The sequence below is a fragment of the Terrapene carolina genome, unplaced genomic scaffold (assembly GCF_002925995.2).
Source record: "Terrapene carolina triunguis isolate 2854851 unplaced genomic scaffold, T_m_triunguis-2.0 Scaffold62, whole genome shotgun sequence".
Classification (NCBI taxonomy): domain Eukaryota; kingdom Metazoa; phylum Chordata; order Testudines; family Emydidae; genus Terrapene; species Terrapene triunguis.
This window is the reverse complement of record NW_020664413.1, coordinates 43426884-43445804: the sequence shown is the minus strand read 5'-3', so window position 1 is coordinate 43445804 and position 18921 is coordinate 43426884.

Below are 18921 nucleotides of genomic sequence, written 5' to 3'. Positions count from 1 at the left end.
GAAGAGCTGTACTTTTGTAGTGATGCATAGCAGATATTTCTGTTCAATATTTTTTTAGATATTTTGGAGCTAGTTTTGTGTAGTTTAGAATCTTGCCTATCGGGAAAACCTTTCCATCAGTTATGAACTCCTTGTTATAATCATGTTGATATTCTGCTCCTGGATCACTCCTCATTCCTCTCTTTTTGCCTTTTCCTACAACTAGAGTGTGTCTTCTTTGCAAAGTATTTTCAATCACAAAGATAATTATTGCTTTTGGAGGTGTCACATTTGAAAGGTGCTGTGAGGTCAAGCTCACTATCAAATATATATTTTCAGCGTGTCAAAGTTTCTGCCAATGACAGATCTGGAAGTACAGAGTGCTGCACTGTATCAATCCTTAGCAGGGCAACAGGAAATCCAGAGGCGTGTGTGTGTGCTCTCTGTGGCAAGCAATTGGCTACTCATTACAAAGAGCAGAGAAATACTCTATAGCAAATAACTCATTCAACAAATTTAGCCTTTCTTTCTGCCCCGGGTGTCCATGAACAGATCATGATTTTCTTGAATTCAGTTGTTATTTGAGTGTATTTGACCCTTATTTTTGTTAGTTTTATGAAATATTGATTACCAGTTCATTGCAAATATTCAATATTTAATCGTATTGGTTAGTTAACTGGTCATAAGTCACATGGAATTGTTTTTGTTCCCTGATTTGGTGGGTTTAGTAACTTTTAGAAATAAGACTAAGTCATAAAGAAGCTGCAGTTTAATGCAAATTAGCAGACGACTAAGGAATTTAAGAAAACTTTAAACATTCTTCCTTTTGAACCACATAGGCCATGCTCAAGGCATCTTCCTAACCAAAAAATTAGGACATTTTAAGATTTATTAGCTAGACACAATGTTTAAATGTTATTTTTTCATCACAATCGTTCAAGATATATGTATGTGCCTTTTGGATACCTGTTTTGAACCCCTACTATGCTGAGCAGTGCCCCGTTCTAGGCCACTAGGGTAAACTCCACCAACTTCCTTCCTGTTTGGTGGTGCTACAGATTTAACATGGGGCTGTTGGGAGCCCCATCCAGCATGTTACTGTCTCTCTTATCCCTTAGTCATATCCCAAAGTCCATATAATCTGGAAAAAGGGCTGGTCAACAATTTCCACTGAAATTTTTTTCTATAGAGAATTGAGTGTTGATTTATTTTTTGGCACAAATTTTTGGCTGGAAACTGAACATTTTTTGGCCCCAAAAGGTAACAAAACTGGGAATGTTTTCATTTATGGATAAAAAATTGGGGGGGTAGGGATTGTTTTTTAATAAAAACAAAAGTTGATATTTTCGGGGGGGGGGGGTAGGGCAAAGGTTCTGACCAGCTCTAGCTGGGACTATCTTCATGTAAGATGCGAAAAGAGTTCTCACATGTAAGGAAAAACAACCCTTTCATGGTCCCCATGACCTTCAGACTTTCAGGGACCCAAACTGGCTACACTGCATTCAAGGCCTTCTTTGGGCATGGGCTGGGTTGGCTACACTATGGTATTATTGTATTAGCTTTATGTCAGATTTGTGCCACCTGTATTCTCTGCCATGCTGGGGGCCTGCTAGCAGAGTGAAAACAGTCCTGGCAACAGAACCTGAAACCCAGACGTGTTGCCCAGGCAGTAAAAAAGTAACAAATAAGGTGACTTAAAGGATTAACAGCCTAAAATCTAGTTCTCACAACAGGACTCAAGTCTAGTTTGTGAAAATCCACTTATCCTTCAACAGTACCTGCTATTTTTCAAGAAAGTAAGAGTAAAGGTCAGCTCTGCAAAAGCAAATTAAGCTAAGTGTAATTGTCACTATGGAGGAAATGAACTCCTAAAGCCTGAATAATTGTGCTCTGTGTGGGAGTGTGAAAGGGGGAAATCTATTGGTCCTCTGTTCTTTAGGTGAATTTCTCTATAAGTAGTCATGCAAAATTCTAAGGGCCAGATCCTCATCTGGTGTAATGTCTCCACTGAATCCAATGGAGAGATGCCAATTTACAACAGATGTAGGTCTTGTTCTAGGTTTTTCATTTTCTCATCATGGCTAGAGTGGAAATGTCTACACTGCTATTTTTAGCCCCACAGCGTGAGCCTGAGTCAGTTGACCTGGGCTCTGAGATTCGCTAGCATGGGATTTTTTCTGCTGTGCAAACATACCCTGTAAAACTCCAGTTTTGCTGTCATCGAAGTCAATAGGTATTTTGCCATTCAGTTCAATTGGAACTGAATTGTTACTAAAATGCAAGTGTTTGCCAAATGTTTTCTCATCAGGTTTCTCTATTACTTCAGAATTAATTGTGGACAATTAGTTACGCAGACATGTGGGGATAATAGAGAGGTTCAAAAGGATTAAGTGTAATCTGTTCAATTTGAGATTATTACATTAAAAAACTGTTAGATTTCTCTTTCTGAAAAAATTAAAACACAGTCATGTAATAAAATTAATCTCTCATGGACAATCACTCAGTTTCTTAGCAAAATTCCCTAGTATGATCTAGCAATGATGTCTCTTTAATATTTTTGAGTTATAGGAAGCATTTCAATTAAAAACAGTGTTTTAAAGTTTCTAGGCCATATCTTGCTCTCATAGAAATCACTAACTTTGGACCCTATGCTGCTCACAGTTGTGCAGATGTATCTCTGGTGTAACTCTGCTGAGATCAAATGACTTGCATTTTCCTCGTTCAGGGGCTGTAGGGGCAGGCACCTATGAGGTTTTGCAAGCTATAAGTCTTCCATGGTCATCTCCAATACTATCCATGTGGACTTAGATGGTATGGAAGTAGTGCAAAGCCAGTCTGCACCTGGCAGAGGATACATTAATGGCCTTGCTGGGGCTGAGGTGTTATGCCAGCCCTGTACAATGATAAATTGGACCCAGGAATGTTACTCTGGATTTACAGGAATTTCAATGACAGCGGAACTAGACTTCAGTGAGAGTAAGACTGGGCCCCAGGTTTTTTAATGGTACAAGCAAAGCAATTGTTGGTAAAAGAAATCAAATACACCTGTGTAGCTCTAAAGAATTCTTTTTTATCACACCAGTGTACTGAGTAGCCATATAAAAGGCAATGGTAGCATTCTAACAGACTCACTCTATTTGTTAAAAGACATTTTGGTTCTGAACATGGCATCAAAATGATTAGCTCATTCTGTTTACTAGTGTAATTTGTTTAATTTTATTTTCTTCTGTGTTTGCTTACAGTGATATATATATAAAACAAGCCAAAAGAACAATGCACTGTATTGTTCTGTTTGCTGTTTTCTCTACATTGGCACTTTGCCAGACATGATGTCTTCACTAAATATTATGTACTTAGGACTCGGTGTGCATTTGAGGCATTGGCCCACGCTGGAGCAGAGTGAGTGCATCACGGCCTCAAGAGCTGTGGGAAGTTTTGTGCCTGAAGGAGACATTTTGCTCCCGGTAGCATGGTGGAGAAGGGGCATGCTAGTTGCTACACTACTCAAGAGGATGCAGCATATTCTCCTGTCCACATCGGGCCAGCTCTGCTGACTGATGTGGAAGGTGGTGAGCCATCCTTGCCTTTTTTGGGGCAGCAAGCGCTGTTAACAATGGTTAAATCCCTGCTGAAACTGTGTCTGCAAACTGACACCTCAAAAAGGGGTCGTTCTGTTTCTACTATCGAAGGCTTGCACTGGATAGGTAACTTCTATGCAGTACAGTTTGAGTTTTCAGATCCTTTTGGCTGTTCCTGAAACAAAATGTAAAATTCGTGTTTATTTTAAAAAACCCAATGAAACATTGCAGGTCATTTGTCCATTAAATCCCAGAAAAGGAGAAAACTAGTTCCATGAACTAGGAGCTAGACTGGGAGTTGCCTGATCGCTCAGGATCTGTTTAAGAAGTCCCTGGATCCAGACACAGCAGTGAAGACAGCAGCGGAACTGATTTGGGAGCAGCAGGAATTGGGAGCTAAGGGACTCTTTACACCAGCTGCACAGCTTTTTATTGTAATATGTACCAATGAGGGCTGATGTTTTCAACTCACGTTTTCCAAGTTTGTATGATCGCCACCATTAATATTTTTAAAAGAAAACATGTTCACATGAAGGCACAAAATATTGAGCTGAGACCTGCCTTCAGATACATGTGCATCACTCCTGTACCTTGTCTGCATTAGGAAAACATGTTTGCGTTTTTCTGTACAAGCGCATTTGGTGACTTGCAGCAAACTGGGTAGGCATTCATTTATGCCTTCAGTTCTCAGGGACCATGTACTCCAGCTCACCCGAGTCCCCATCACCACAGTCCAAAATTTGGCAACCGCTGCAGTAACCCTTCCCTCCCCACTTTGACCACATGGACTGCTGTTACCAGTGTCTGTCTGGGTCCATATGCGTAGTGGTTGACAAGTTATTGCCATGTGATTGGACTCAGACTGGCAGCTGAGTGTGCGGAGAATGTAAAACTGACAAATAAACTGATATTTACCAGTTCCAATAATCACTGGTCTGCAAGAACGTATGTATTGGGCATCATTGTCAACCCATATGTTGGACCGTGGCGCCTAATGAGCAAATCTGCTCTCATGTACCTGCATTCATATTTCATTCTTTCTCTTTAATAAGTGAAAAAAGAATCCATTCACATATTTCAATAGCAAAGTGATAATACAAGTAGCATGGTCCCTGAGAACTGAAGGCATAAATGAATGCCTACCCAGTTTGCTGCAAGTCACCAAATGCGCTTGTACAGAAAAACGCAAACATGTTTTCCTAATGCAGACAAGGTACAGGAGTGATGCACATGTATCTGAAGGCAGGTCTCAGCTCAATATTTTCCATTTTTCTTAAGTGCTCACTAGATGAGCCAACTTACTTTTTAGTTGGAGCTATCTGCAGTGATTAACTCTTCGTTGGGATAGTCCTTACCCTCTTGTAAAGAACGTATTCTACAGTAAGACTTAAATTGTATAGAAGCATAAAGATCTTTATTATTTTGTGGTATGGCCTACTTGCCTCGACCAGCTCGGGGTCCATTCTGCTAGCCACTGCAAAATATGCATAGTAAATTAAAGTTCTATAATTTTAGGCTACATTTCCCCCAACATTGTTATTGTCTGTGTAAATCATTCTAACTAGCAGCGATCAGTCCCCTGTTGATGGCTGGCTTGTTCTCCTGAATGGTTAGATAGGATGTCTTGCCTGTAGCCAAAATATTATAGGTTTGAGACATCAGCACAAGTAATAGATCTGCTGGACTTCAATAGGGTTGTAACTCCCTGAGCACCATCCTTTCCCAGGAAGCTTTGCTGAATCAGGTGAATACTTTCACAGAACTTTATTTCACTAAGTTACTCATTAATTAAAAATCCCATTTAAAGTACCTAATCAATAGTGAATTGTGTATTTGCACTGGCTAGGTAACCTATGCAGGTGGCAAAAGCTCCTCTCCCAGTGGTCCCTCTAGGTTCCTAAACTATACCATGGTGGACCAGAAATTATATTAGTAAAGGGCTTCCCAAATGGGTGAAGGTTGGAATAACCCCAATTTATGACAGGTTTAAGATGCAACCATGACAGCAGTTACATTCTCCTTCCTCTCCACCTTCCATCAGCCACTTGAATCTGATGTGAACTTTCACCAAAGTGTTTCTCCTTCAGGCTCTGGGCCAGCTCCCGGATGAGGATTTCTGAGACAAGTAGAATTGCTTTCTGTTAGTGGTGGCTTCTATGCTGACATCAGGTAATCACAGAGTAATCACCAACACTCCCTCTTCTGGGTTTTTCTGTTACTTGTAGCTGTGCTCCACTGCTGCATGTGCACACACACACACACACACACACAAATAGAAGATATATAAATGTAAAGGGTGCTCCACTGCTGCATGCGCGCGTGCGCACACACACACAAATATATATATATAAAAAAAACAAAGGGTATTGTAAGATGCTATAGTATAAAAGCAGATGGGTTACACATGTCCAAATAACACAAACTGAGTTTGGGTCTGGCTACACTAGAGAGCTTACAGCGACACAGCCGCGCCACTGTAAGCTCTCTAGTGTACCCATTCAGACATCCGAGCACTCTCCTGTCCCCAACAAGCAGCGAAAGCTCTCCTGCCAACATAGCACTTGTCTACACCAGCGCCTAGGTCAGTGTAACTTATGTCGCTCAGGGGGGTGGCTTATTCACACCCCTGAGCAACATAAGTTAATACCGACATAAGTGGTAATGTAGACATAGCCTTAGAATATATGGAAACAGTGTTCCTTTCTTCTCACTTGTATTCTGCTTAGGTTTTTATACTATAATTTGAATAGACAAAAAAAGCCCTAGAACAATAATATATTCCCTGCTGCAATATAATTAAAAACCAAATGGTTTCCACTTAGCTATCATCAGTTGGTTTTGGTATAAAGCATGAGGTCAAAGCATAAGGTTTACAATTGCTTGTAATTTGCTATTCCATTTAATTTAATTAGTTGCATTTAAATATTAATCACTGCATACCTTTTCCCATTAATTCTACTGCAAGTGTGTCTTAGGATAAAGGCTGATGATCCCTCCCCCCACAAATTGTAATCAATGACTTTATTCCTGGGATTATCTTTGGGATACCAAGAAGAAGATTTTATCAGTGCAAAAGACATTAAGTTAATATTGCATTGGCATTTGTCATTCCCCCATCGTCCCAAAATGATGAGCCTCTGAACAGTAATATCTGATGGTACCATAAGTAGAAGAGTTTGTAAGAGCTTGTCAAAAACTAAAGGAAATAATTAGGCCAGGTCTCATGATGCTTTTGCCCAGGATCTTAGCATTAATTTGACAAATGTCTAATTATAAACCCTTCAAATGCATCCCTACCTTACTGCCTTTCTGTTGTTGTATAATTCTATAATCCTGTCCCTGTCTCATGGCATTTCCAGATATTGTAGCTTTATTGCTATTTGTTTTTCAGAATAAAGAGAGAAAAGTCTGCTTTTAAGATTATCCATCTGCAATGGTGTGGTGGGTTTAGTGACTGAAAAGAGGATCTTTCTGGTATGATGCTCCTCATAAATAATATGGAAATTGTGCCAGTTCTCACAGGAAATATTCTCCCAGTAGTTTCATACCTTTTTCTTTTCTCTCTGTGTGTGCGAGCATGCACTCACACGTGTGTGTAAGCATTATCTACTTGGATTTCACCCAAAGGTATGTTTGCTGGGGCTATCTAGCATGAATTATATGCGATGCAGAATTTTAACAAAGCATGTTAAATGAACATGAAGCTTGGAAAGTCAAGTATTCAAAACTTAGGAAATACCAGAATTAAGGTTTCCCATTCTACTTTAATATGGCCTCTTCGTGCATATGCATTATAATACATTCTTTCATACATGATCACATACAATTTTTCCACAGGATCCCTGCCTCATTTGGTCCATGAGTGTTCACTAAATAGATAATTATTCAATATTTCTTTTTATCCTCATCATTCAATGCATGACCCAGACATTACCTGTTTACATCATCCAAAACCCTACACTGAATACAGAATTATCAATTTTCTTATGGGCTTTTCTATAGTGCTGTCGTAATAATATCTTAGTTCTTTGAAAACACTCATTAATTAACCTTCTCAACAGCATTGTTAAGTGAGGTAGTATACATTCTCCCCACTTGACCATGCAGAACTGAGGTACAGCTATTGGAGCCAAAACTGTCAAAGTCTCAACTAATTTTGAGGGCCCAGTTTGAGAAGACTAGGGACTGATTTTTCAGTGTGCATGTCATTTTATAACACTTTATATGTCCAGAGAAGATTGACCTCAGTTGCAGTTGAAACCCCAAGTGTCTCAAGTTGGGTACCCAGAAAATGGAGAACACAATTGCTCAGGAACCTTAATATGGCATTCCTTACTGTGCAAACAATATAGTTTTTGGGCTGTCAAGTCCTAAAATTTTATAAAACTTACAATTTTCATCATGTGGAGCCATATTTGACACCCTTTCTTCCCCCTTCCTCCCTCTGCCCCCCCCCTCCACACACCCCCGCTCATCAGCAGAGTTAGGATGTTTAGATCCACAGCACAGACCTGTACAGTTTGAATGGAGTAACTAGAAGCAGTAGTAGACTAAGTATGTGGACCAGGCAGGGAGGTGAGAGACACATCTTACCAGTGGTTTCAGTTATTTCCTGACAGGAAAGGAATGTTGAGACTTAGCATTCCTGGGTTCAACTCCAGGTTCTGGAGAATTTATAAACCCTTATGTCTCCTTTCCTGCTTCTTGTTTCCCTAGCTCCTGTCCTGTCCCCACTCCATGGCTCCTGCCCTCCACCCCAACCAATTTGGTCCTATCCTCTTTCCCCAACCCCCAAATGCCACCCATCTGCATTCAAGTCAGACTGTTTTCTCCTCCACGCTGCCTTTGTGTCAGTAGGGGGACAGTTGAGAGCACAGTGAAGACTGTGTCCATGTTCACAGTTCCTGAGCCTGAGACCCTAACGACCTCCAACAGCTAGGAGCAGCAGTCACACTTGGGCTGCAGCATGCTTAGTTGCTCTGTGGGAATGGCCCATACACAGTCCAGTCAGCACATACAAGCTGTGAGAGGATGAAGCATGCTCCGTACAGGTGGAATCTTCAGAGAATTTTGCTGACAAATTCTAAGAAGTCTCTGTGAAACATGAGCAAACATAAACCTTTGAAAAACTGTAAACTTGTTCAAACTTGGTTAGATTTTCACAGGCATGGTAAAAGGCACATTTCTGATATCCTCCCAAGACACTGCCAAATGTCAAGTCCCTGATCTAAAATATGGAGACATTAGAGCATCTCAGCAAAACAGCTGCAAGAATTTTTTAACATGGAAAAAGCAAAGTATTTTGCCCTATCCTGGTCCTCAGAAATGGCTGAACCATTTTGGCTGAAACTTTCAAAAAAATGTTTATCTTAACAGACACACAGCACACAAAAATTGGCAAACTTAATCAAAAATAGGATCTTAGATTGTAAAGTATTGGGCAACCTTAATTCTCCACGTTGCTATCTGTGCTGCCTCCCTATAATGTTTTTAGGATGAAGATAACAAATAAGCACATATATTATCTTGTGGTAGATTTGGTTCAGTTCTCCTGGTTTTGGGCGATATAATTCCTACTCCATTTCATAATAGCCAATTATATGTTATTCCAGGGACATGGATCATGCAAATCAGCTTGTATATTTCATATTCTATTTCTCTTGTGTTTTGAACCATTATCATTACAGTGCAGCACATGAATTTGTACTGTAATTGCTGTAAATCAGCATTTTGTGGCCATTATTTATAAGTAAATAAAGAGTGTTCCAATAATATTTTGAAGGCTAATAATAAAAACAAAAGTATTTAGGGGGTATTTTTACAGGGTCAATCAATTTCTCTTTCCCTTGTCCACTAGTCACTTTCTCCACAAATTATATCATCATCGCTTAATAGTAGTATACAGAATTGTACACAAAATGGCCTTCAGATTTATTGGGCTGGTTTGTATTTCAATATGTTGTCCATCTGCTGTTGATTGATTTTAACGTATCTTCCACCTTATATTTCATGTTCATGAATCACCGTTTATAATAGTAATGATGGAAACAGTCTCTTCAGTTACTGTTTGTCATTTACATAAACTTATACTATTTTGATATTAATATCCACGGAAACATATAATTTAAAGAATTGTTATGATGGTCCATTAGTATTACAATATATTGGTACTTAATTTTCCTTAAAATTGCCCACTAAGCAGTAAATTATCCCAACACATCAACTGATATACATTAACTGTTCCGAGCCAGCACGACAGAATATATTTTTGCATATCACATTGTGTCAATTCGTCCTTGGTATAACTCCACAGCCTTCAGCAGAGTTACACCAGGGATTAAATTGGCCCATTGTGTCAGCAAATGGGAAAAGGAAGCTATTTAATTGCCTGGGAAACAATGGTAACCAGAACTGACAGCTCATGGAAGCTCACAACCATATGTTTGCAAAACGTATTTTTCAAAAATACAAATAAGTCTAGATCCCAGCAAACAATTTAAAGACACCAATTTGTTGGTGGTTAGGTGAAAGATCACTATTACTATGTGGTCACTACCAAATTTAATCTTGCAGAATTAAGTTTCCCTGCATGGTTGCTGAAGACTCTGAAAAATGGTAGTGCCTCCAGATGAAGTGTCCATGCTCTGTTCTTACAGAGTGCATACAGCCCTACTGTCTTGCAGGCTGTCTGAGATAATTTAGTTTTATTTGATATGCTAGGTAGTGCTTACAAAATATTATTTAGCAGGATTATTGTCACTGACATGATGAGGTGATAAGGACTCAAAGGACATTGGGCTAAATACTTATCATAGGTCTGATCCATATTAGAAAATTTGTAATGGTGGAACTAAATCTCTTTAAAATTAATCTAGTTACACCTGCATAAAGTCCTAATGTAGATGCACTCAAGCCTTGTTTAAATTGGTTTATTTTAAATCAGTAAATTTGATTTGGTAAAATTAAACTACATTGATTTAAGCAAGGTTTAAACAAGTTTCACTATGTCTACATTAGCGGCTTGCACCTGTATGACTTGATAGATTTTAAGCTGATTTTGTTATACAGATGCAAGTCTTCTAATGGACACAAGACCTTAATTATACCAGTACAGTTTAGAGCATACTTTGACCCATCATCTCACTGATAACAATCCAGCTAAATATCAGATAACGGACTAACCAGGTTACAATCTCAGAGTGAATTCTGGCCTGCTGTATTTTATCTACTATAAACTGCATCATCTGAGTCTATCTACACTATAGCAGCTACAGTGGCACAGCTGCACCGATACAGCTGTGCCACTGCAGTGCTTCTGGTGAAGACGCTCTGAGCCACTGGGAGAGAGCTCTCCTCTGGGCTTAATAACTCTGCCTCTGTGAGAGGCGGTAGCTATGTCAGTGGGAGAAGCTCTGGTTCTTTTGTTACGTGACAGGGTAAATAAGACTTTCACTTTACATCATTCATGATTCTATAGACCTTTATTATATCCACCCTTAGTCATCTCTTTTCTAAACTGAATAGTCCCAGACTTTTTAATCTCTCCTCCTCTGGAAGATATTCTATGCCCCTCATCATCCTTGTTGTCCTTCTCTGTCCTTTTTCCAGTTCTAATATATATTTTTTGAGATGGACCAGCCAGAACTGCTTGCACTATTCAAGGTGTGGGTGTACCATGGATTTATATCATGGCATTATGATATTTTCTGTCTTCTTATCTATCCCTTTCCTAATGTTTCATTCTGTTAGCTTTTTTGACTGCCACTGCACATTGAGCAGATGTTTTCACAGAGTTGTTTGTGTTGACTCCGGGATCTCTTTCTTGAATGGTAACAGCTAGTTTAGAATCCATAACTTTGAAGATATAGTTGGGATTATGTTTTTCAGTATGCATTACTTTGCACTTGTCAGTGTTGAATTTCATCTACCATTTTGTTGCCCAGTCACCCTTTGTAACTCTTTGCAGCTTTGGACTTATCTAGAGTAGTTTTGTATCATCTGCAAATTTTGCCACCTCACTGTTTACCCCTTTTTCCAGATCATTTATGAATATGTTAAATAGGACTGAGCCCACTACAGACCCCTGGGAGGGACACCACTATTTACCTCTCTCCATTCTGAAAACTGACCATTTATTCCTATCCATTGTTTCCTATCTTTTAAACAATTGCTGATCCATGAGAGGACCTTCCCTCTTATCCCATGACTGCTTACTTTACTTAAGAGCCTTTGGTGAGGGACCTCACCAAAGGCTTTCTGAAAGTTGAAATACACAATATTGACTCAATTATCTTTGTCCACATGCTTGTTAACTCCCTCAAAGATTTCTAAGATTGGTGAGCCATGATTTTCCTTTACAAAAGCTGTGTTGACTCTTCCCAAAAAATCATGTTAATCTATGTGTCTGATCATTCTGTTCTTTACTATAGTTTCAACCAATTTTGCCTGGTACTGACGTTAGGTTTACTGGTATGTAATTGCCAGGATTGCCTCTGGAGCTTTATTTAAAAATTGGTCATCTGGTACAGAGGCTGATTCAAGTGATAGGTTACATACCATAGTTAGTAATTTTGCAAATTCATATTTCCTTCAGAACTCTTGGATGAATACCATCTGGTTCTGGTGTCTTATTACTGTTTAATTTATCAGGTTGTTCCAAAACCTCCTCTACTTGACAATTCAATCTGGGACAGTTCTTTAGATTGTCACTTTAAAAGAATAGCTCAGATGTGGGAAGCTTCCTCACATTCTCTGCAGTAAGACCAATGCAAAGAATTCATTTAGCTTCTCCACAATGGCCTTCTCTTCTTTGAGTGCTCAGTTAGCACCTTTATGATCCAGTGGCCCCACTGGTTGTTTGACAGACTTCCTGCTTCTGATGTACTTGAAAAAAAATTGCTGTTAGTTTTTGAGTCTTTTGCTAGTTGCTCCTCAGATTCTTTTTTGACCTGCATAATTATGTTTTTTACACTTGAATTGCCAGAGTTTACATTCCTTTGTATTTTCCTCTCTAGGATTTGACTTTGAATTTTTAAAGGGTGCCTTTTTGCCACTAACCACCACTTTTTTATTCTGTTGTTTAGCTGTGGTAGCATTTTTTTGGGTCCTCTTACTGCTTTTTTTTATTTTCATTGAGTTTGAGCCTCTTTTATGGTGTTTTTAAATAGTTTCTATGCAGACAGCAGGCATTTCTCTCCTGTGACTGTTCCTTTTAATTTTCATTTAACTAGCTGTCTCATTTTTGTGCAGTTCCCCTTTTTGAAGTTAAATGCTACACAGGTGGGTTTCTTTTGATATTTTCCCCCTTACAATAATGTTAAATTTAATTACATTATGATAGCTATTACTGAGCTGTTCAGGTGTATTCGCCTCTTGGTCCACTTAGGACTAAAATTGCCTCTCCCCTTGTGCATTCTAGGACTAGCTGCTCCAAGAAGCAGTCATTAATGTTGTCTAGAGATTTTATCTCCGCATTCTGTCCTGAGGTGACATGTAGCCAGTCAGTATGTGGATAGTTGAAATCCCCCATTATTATTGGATTTTCTGTTTTTGTAGCCTCTCTGATCTCCCTGAGCATTGCACAATCACCATCACTATCCTGGTCAGATGGTCGGTAGTGTATTCCTACTGCTATACTCCTATTATTCAAGCATGGAATATAGGAGAAGAGGAGACCTGAAGTCCTTGTTGACTGAGGTCCCTGCTTGTTACCCTCTACCCCTCAGGTGGGTCATGTTGGCCTTTTCCTAATTTTCTTGTGGCTTTTTTAATATTCTTATTTCTGATTAATTTAGGTGATTGAAATATATAATTATCAACAACAGATTTCACATGTGAATATGAAATGACAAATATACAATACAAGTGAATAAATAACACATGCCTTCATTAAAGAAGTGAGGGCATATGTAAATAGTACAAAACAGTGTAATATATAACCTAAATATAGAATATTGAGACAATGCAAGCTAACAATTAGAGATGGTTTTAAACCAAGATGTTAAATATGAATACCCTCAACTTCAATGTGTTCAAAATTCAGAGCCAGTTCACCCCGTCTATATCAATATTATCACGTAGGGTACTTGGCAATTTACCTTATTTCATCTATATTTGTTCTCACCTCTATTTCTGCTTTAAATCCAAAACTTTCCATAATGGCAAGTCCAGTTTTTTCTATAACTGTAAAACTTGAGATCCTATTTAAGGGATCCTTAAAACCATGAATACATTTCACTAGCAATATCCACACTTTGTCATGTCTGGATAGTTTCTTAATAACTGATAAATAGGCTCTATTAAGCCCCCTCTTAACTGGGACTTGAACTCTTTGCCTTCAGCTGCTGTTTGCTTCCATAATCCTGTCTGCTTCCATTTGAATGATCAGCTGTAACTGACAACTGTGTGAAGCCCTTTGCACCTTGCACAATTTTTGCTTGTAACTGAATGAGTTTCTTTTAAAATCCCCCTTTGTTATAAATCAAGACAGGCTGGCTCTTGGCAGCTATTCTGGAAATCATAACTCACTTGCTATGTGAGGCTAGGGGACTGGGTGAAATAGAATCATGTGCTGAACCAGACCTGTGAATCCACTTTGTCCCAGGATGCAGTTTTTGCTTGGCCAGCTTAAAGCAGAGCTCCTTACCATAATAGAATCAAGCTATTTATCCATAGTGTGCGTAGGGTATTCTGACAGTATGAAGGTTTTGGAAGAAAGCAACACACTTATATAGCAATTTCCTGCAGGAGACACTGGCAATTAAATTGTCAATATTTATGACCATTTAGCTTCTGTATTCTTTTGTTTGTTTCCCTTGGGCTAATTCTTCAGCTGCATTTGAGATATACTGAGAAGGGTACAAAGATGCTTCCAAGTCACCTTTGTGTCCCCCAAAGCTGGGAGTGGCCTGGGGCCATTCTTGTCTCCAGTGGAATTTAGAATAGCCTCAGGGTTGCTCTAAGTTACACCCAGCTGTCCGTAGCCTCAGGAGTCATCCTGGCTGCTAAGGGAATGTTGGGGTGTAGGGACATGCTGACAGTACCCCCTTTCTCCTGGGAACACAGGAAAGGGGTGGAGTAGAGTCAGTCCTCTGAGGATTTCCCTTATACAAGGGGATTTTTCAAGAAGCCAGTTAAACCAGCTGCTGCTTTGAGCTACCAAAGTGGTTCAAAGAAGCTAAAGTGGACCCCAGAATAAGTCTTTGTCTTTTAGGTACAACAGATTAAATAATGTGGGTTAAATCCTACTCTGTTACACCCATGGCATCAGTTGGAGTTGTGGACTGATTGGCCCTTAAATCTGCCTATAGCCCTCACCAATGTTTGTATTTGCTTGTTTATATTAGGGTTGCATAAAACGCCCAGGTGTCTTCCATTAGTTATGTCTTGTTTCATTCTGGAAAACAGATTATCTTATCTGCTTAAATATGGTTACCTTGCAGCTTATGGTATGCCTACCTGTTTGGGAATTTGCCATATAGTTCAGCCTATGCATAGTCCTACCCCACAGAGTCCAGCTATATTGGTGAAATATTAAATTAGGTAAGCGAAACACCCCTCTTAGAAAGATGCTATAAATATTCATGGCCAAATTCTGCTCTGAGTACCATGCTTGCAATCTGAAGTAACTGCAGAAATCAATGGAGATACTTCAGATTCCCCATGGCCTCCTCCAAACACCTTCCTTATTCTCACCACAGGACCTTCCTCCTGGTGTCTGATAACGCTTGTGCTCCTCAGTCCTCCAGCAGCAGCAGCACTCACTCTCAGCTCCTTGTACCTCTTGCTCCCAGCGCCTCACACTCGCACCACAAACTGAAGTGAGCTCCTTTTAAAACCCAGGTGCCCTGATTAGCCTGCCTTAATTGATTCTAGCAGCTTCTTCTTAATGGGCTCCAGGTGTCCTAATTAGCCTTAACTGGTTCTAGCAGGTTCCTGATTACTCTAGTGCAGCCCCTGCTCTGGTCACTCAGGGAACAGAAAACTACTCATCCAGTGACCAGTATATTTGCCCTCTACCAGACTCCTGTACCCCACTGGTCTGGGTCTGTCACAATATATATATATATACATATATATAGGCTGTTCAGACACTGAACAAAATTATACATATATAACTCTCATAATATTGGAGCCTAATTTTACAATGAATGGACAATTTTGTTTTTCTACAATTCTTACTAAGTCATGATCAGCTAAACGATAAACGAAACTCATGTGTTTGGAACTTCTGAATGAGTTAGACCAAAACAGATACCATAGTAATGTTATTGGTAGTAGTAAAAAGCAGAGTTCAGTAAGTGTACTCTTCAGATATTACGCTGAAAGATAGCTGCTGTAAAATACTGCCAGCAAACTGGGTATAATAAAAATCAGTTTTGTGTCTTACAACAAGACAATTAACAGTACAGCAATGTGGTGATGAATTTGTGTAAATTTAAGTAGAATAATCAAGTGAAACTTATATGAGTCTCCTGAGTGGAATATATTTATTTTCACCAAGCCCATTTTCCATTCTGTGCTCAATAACATTTGCGATACATACTGTGCAACAATAATTTAATGCTACCTTTGCTTTTCCTGAAAAGAAAAAGAAATATCAGTAGATAGCATGGTGAGCTAAACAATTGCTTTCTAAAGTGATTTTAATGCAGTGAAGAATCAAGTGCAATAATATTTTAATGGTATGAAAAAGATTTTTTAAGGCTCTGTTTTGAAGCAATAAGCGATGTTGCTTGTATTGTGCAGTAATCTTCTGAATGTCAGCTCATGTTTTGACAGGGTTTGTTTGTTTGTTTATTTTCCTGTGGTCCCTAAAAAATATAACCTGCCATATCACTAGCTTTTATGAACCATGCTCTGCCACTTCTACTCACATTGAGTAGAACTCTGTTAATCAAATAGCCTATAGATTTCAATGGGACTCAGAGTAAATTACCTACTGACCCTGAGTGAGGATGGCAGAATCTAGTGCTACATGAATGCAAATATGGAATATAATGCCTGTTGTGTACCCTTTAGTCACTGACATCACACAGGATCAAGGTCTGATCTTAGCTGTACTAATGTAAATCTGAAGGAACTCCAATGAAGCCAATAGTCTATTCAGATTTATACAAGATTAATTGTGTTCAGAATCTAGACGTGTTTGTGTGTGTGAGAGAGAGATAGAGAATTATAACCAGAAAATGTTTGAAGCACAGAATAAAAAATAAAATGTTGTCCCTTTATGACAAAACAGTGTCACCAAAAGAAAGGGAGAAATTTCCAGCTGTTCTCCCCCTCTCCCCGCCCCAAACCAAAACCAGACAGGATACTAAATCTATCAGTAAATTCTGTCATTCACAATGTTAACATACATGCTGTCAGGAGAATTCCAATTCTATGCTAGGTATTCATTTTAAGTACCATTGACAGATTCACACATTTTTCCACTGGCGAAACAGTAGCTCCTGACTCTTATCCTGTACATACAGACCTGCTGCAATAAATTATCATTTTCTGTTGTTGCCACCTGCCATTTAGATTAGGATCAGTATTAATGTTGTATTACAGTGTCTGGTGAACTGAGGAGATTTAATATATGCACATCTATCTCTTTCTTTTTTAGTATTAAGTTTTCATTGGGATGATAGTTGTTTTTAACTTTTTTCTTTAGGGGATATCAGAAAAAATAATCCTTTATAAATAAACAAAAAAATCATATAAAAGTAATTAATAGGATTCACTCTTTCTTTCCCATGCACTTATTTTAAAATAAAATCCATTTGCTAAGCAAAATAAACACTGCACAGTATGTTGTTATGAAAAAAGCACCAATATATAATTTCATTGAACAGACAAAATTTAATTATATTATTAACTTAATAATGGTTTCATGGAAAGCTCACTGTAACAGCATTTGTTTAAATAGAATAACAGATTTGGAATTATAATAGGCCTTATGAAATAAATTCCTTTGTCCTTGTTCAAAGATGGGTATGTTTTTCATTATGTATGTTTGACAGTTTATAAGCCAACCCAGTTTATATTAGAGTAGGTAAGGTAACTTGCAACTATTCCAAAATATTCTGCAACAACATTCCCCCTATGTGGATGCAGTATGATCAAATCCCATTCTCAGCTGTCATGTTCCTGTACTTCTAGGAATGACATTGTAGAGTTACCAGTTCTGTATGGCTGACTCCGGGGATGCTATTCCCAGAAGTAAAACTGCTTTTTAGAGGAAGGACTTCCAGCAGGGCATAAAATTGTGGCTATTTATTGCAGCACTGAGTATGTGGGTAAATATTTTACTGCCAGTAGGAATTGGAGGTTAAAAGGATTATTTTCCCCTGTTTCGATCCAATTTTAGTGAAGGCATAGGCTGTTATAATTTATCTTTATCTTTTAAAATCCGTAACCCTCAAATCCTGTGAGCTCAGCTAAAACCTGTATTGGGAATTCCTGTCTAAAACAGAAAGCTAAGTAAAAGTTCTTCCATTCCTTTTCCTACCTATGATGGATTAATATGGCACATAAACAAGATTAGCCAAGAATTTGGGTCCCATGCTCTATTTATGGGAATTTAAGGGATGTTGATCTGTTTTTGGCAGAGGCTCTTCAGTTATTAATCTGGATCACCCCAGTATTAAACAACTAGTGTTTGCTGCAATTTTTCTTAACTTGAGCTTCCTTTAGACTGCTCAGTTTTCAGCTCAGTCTAGTGGCAGTATTACCATATGGGACATCATGTCCCAGACTTAATTCCTTGCTTCTGAGTCAACATGGGTAGGTGTATATGTTGAATCAATGCAAAGTACTTAGGCACATGTTTAAGGCTGTGCCTAGTTAGCAGAATTAAGCTTTGATGTCAGTGAAATTTATGCATATGCTTAAATGCTTTGCTGAATCAGAGCCTGTAATATTGCTCTCTTTTACTACTCATATACTACAGCCCTCTACTGGATAGTATGTCATAGCTACTCAAGTATACAAGCCATTGACAAGATGCCCCAGGTTGCAGTCAATGACTCCATGGATGCTTCACCAGAAGAGGACGAAGTGAAGAAAGCTATCAATCAGCTGTCAAGTGGCAAAGCCCCAGGGTCAGATGCCATACCAGCAGAGGTGTACAAAGTCGGTGGACCCGTGCTGCTACGGAAACTCACTGAGCTGTTTCAGTCCTTCTGGAAGCAGGGAACCATTCCACAAGAATTTAGAGACGCGTCCATCTTGCACCTCTATAAGAGGAAGGGCAATCGCCAGGTATGCGACAATCACCGTGGAATCTCGCTGCTTTCTACAGCGGGGAAAGTTCTTGCACGGGTTCTGTTGAACCGATTGATCACTCACCTGGAGAAGGGCTTGCTGCCAGAATCACAGT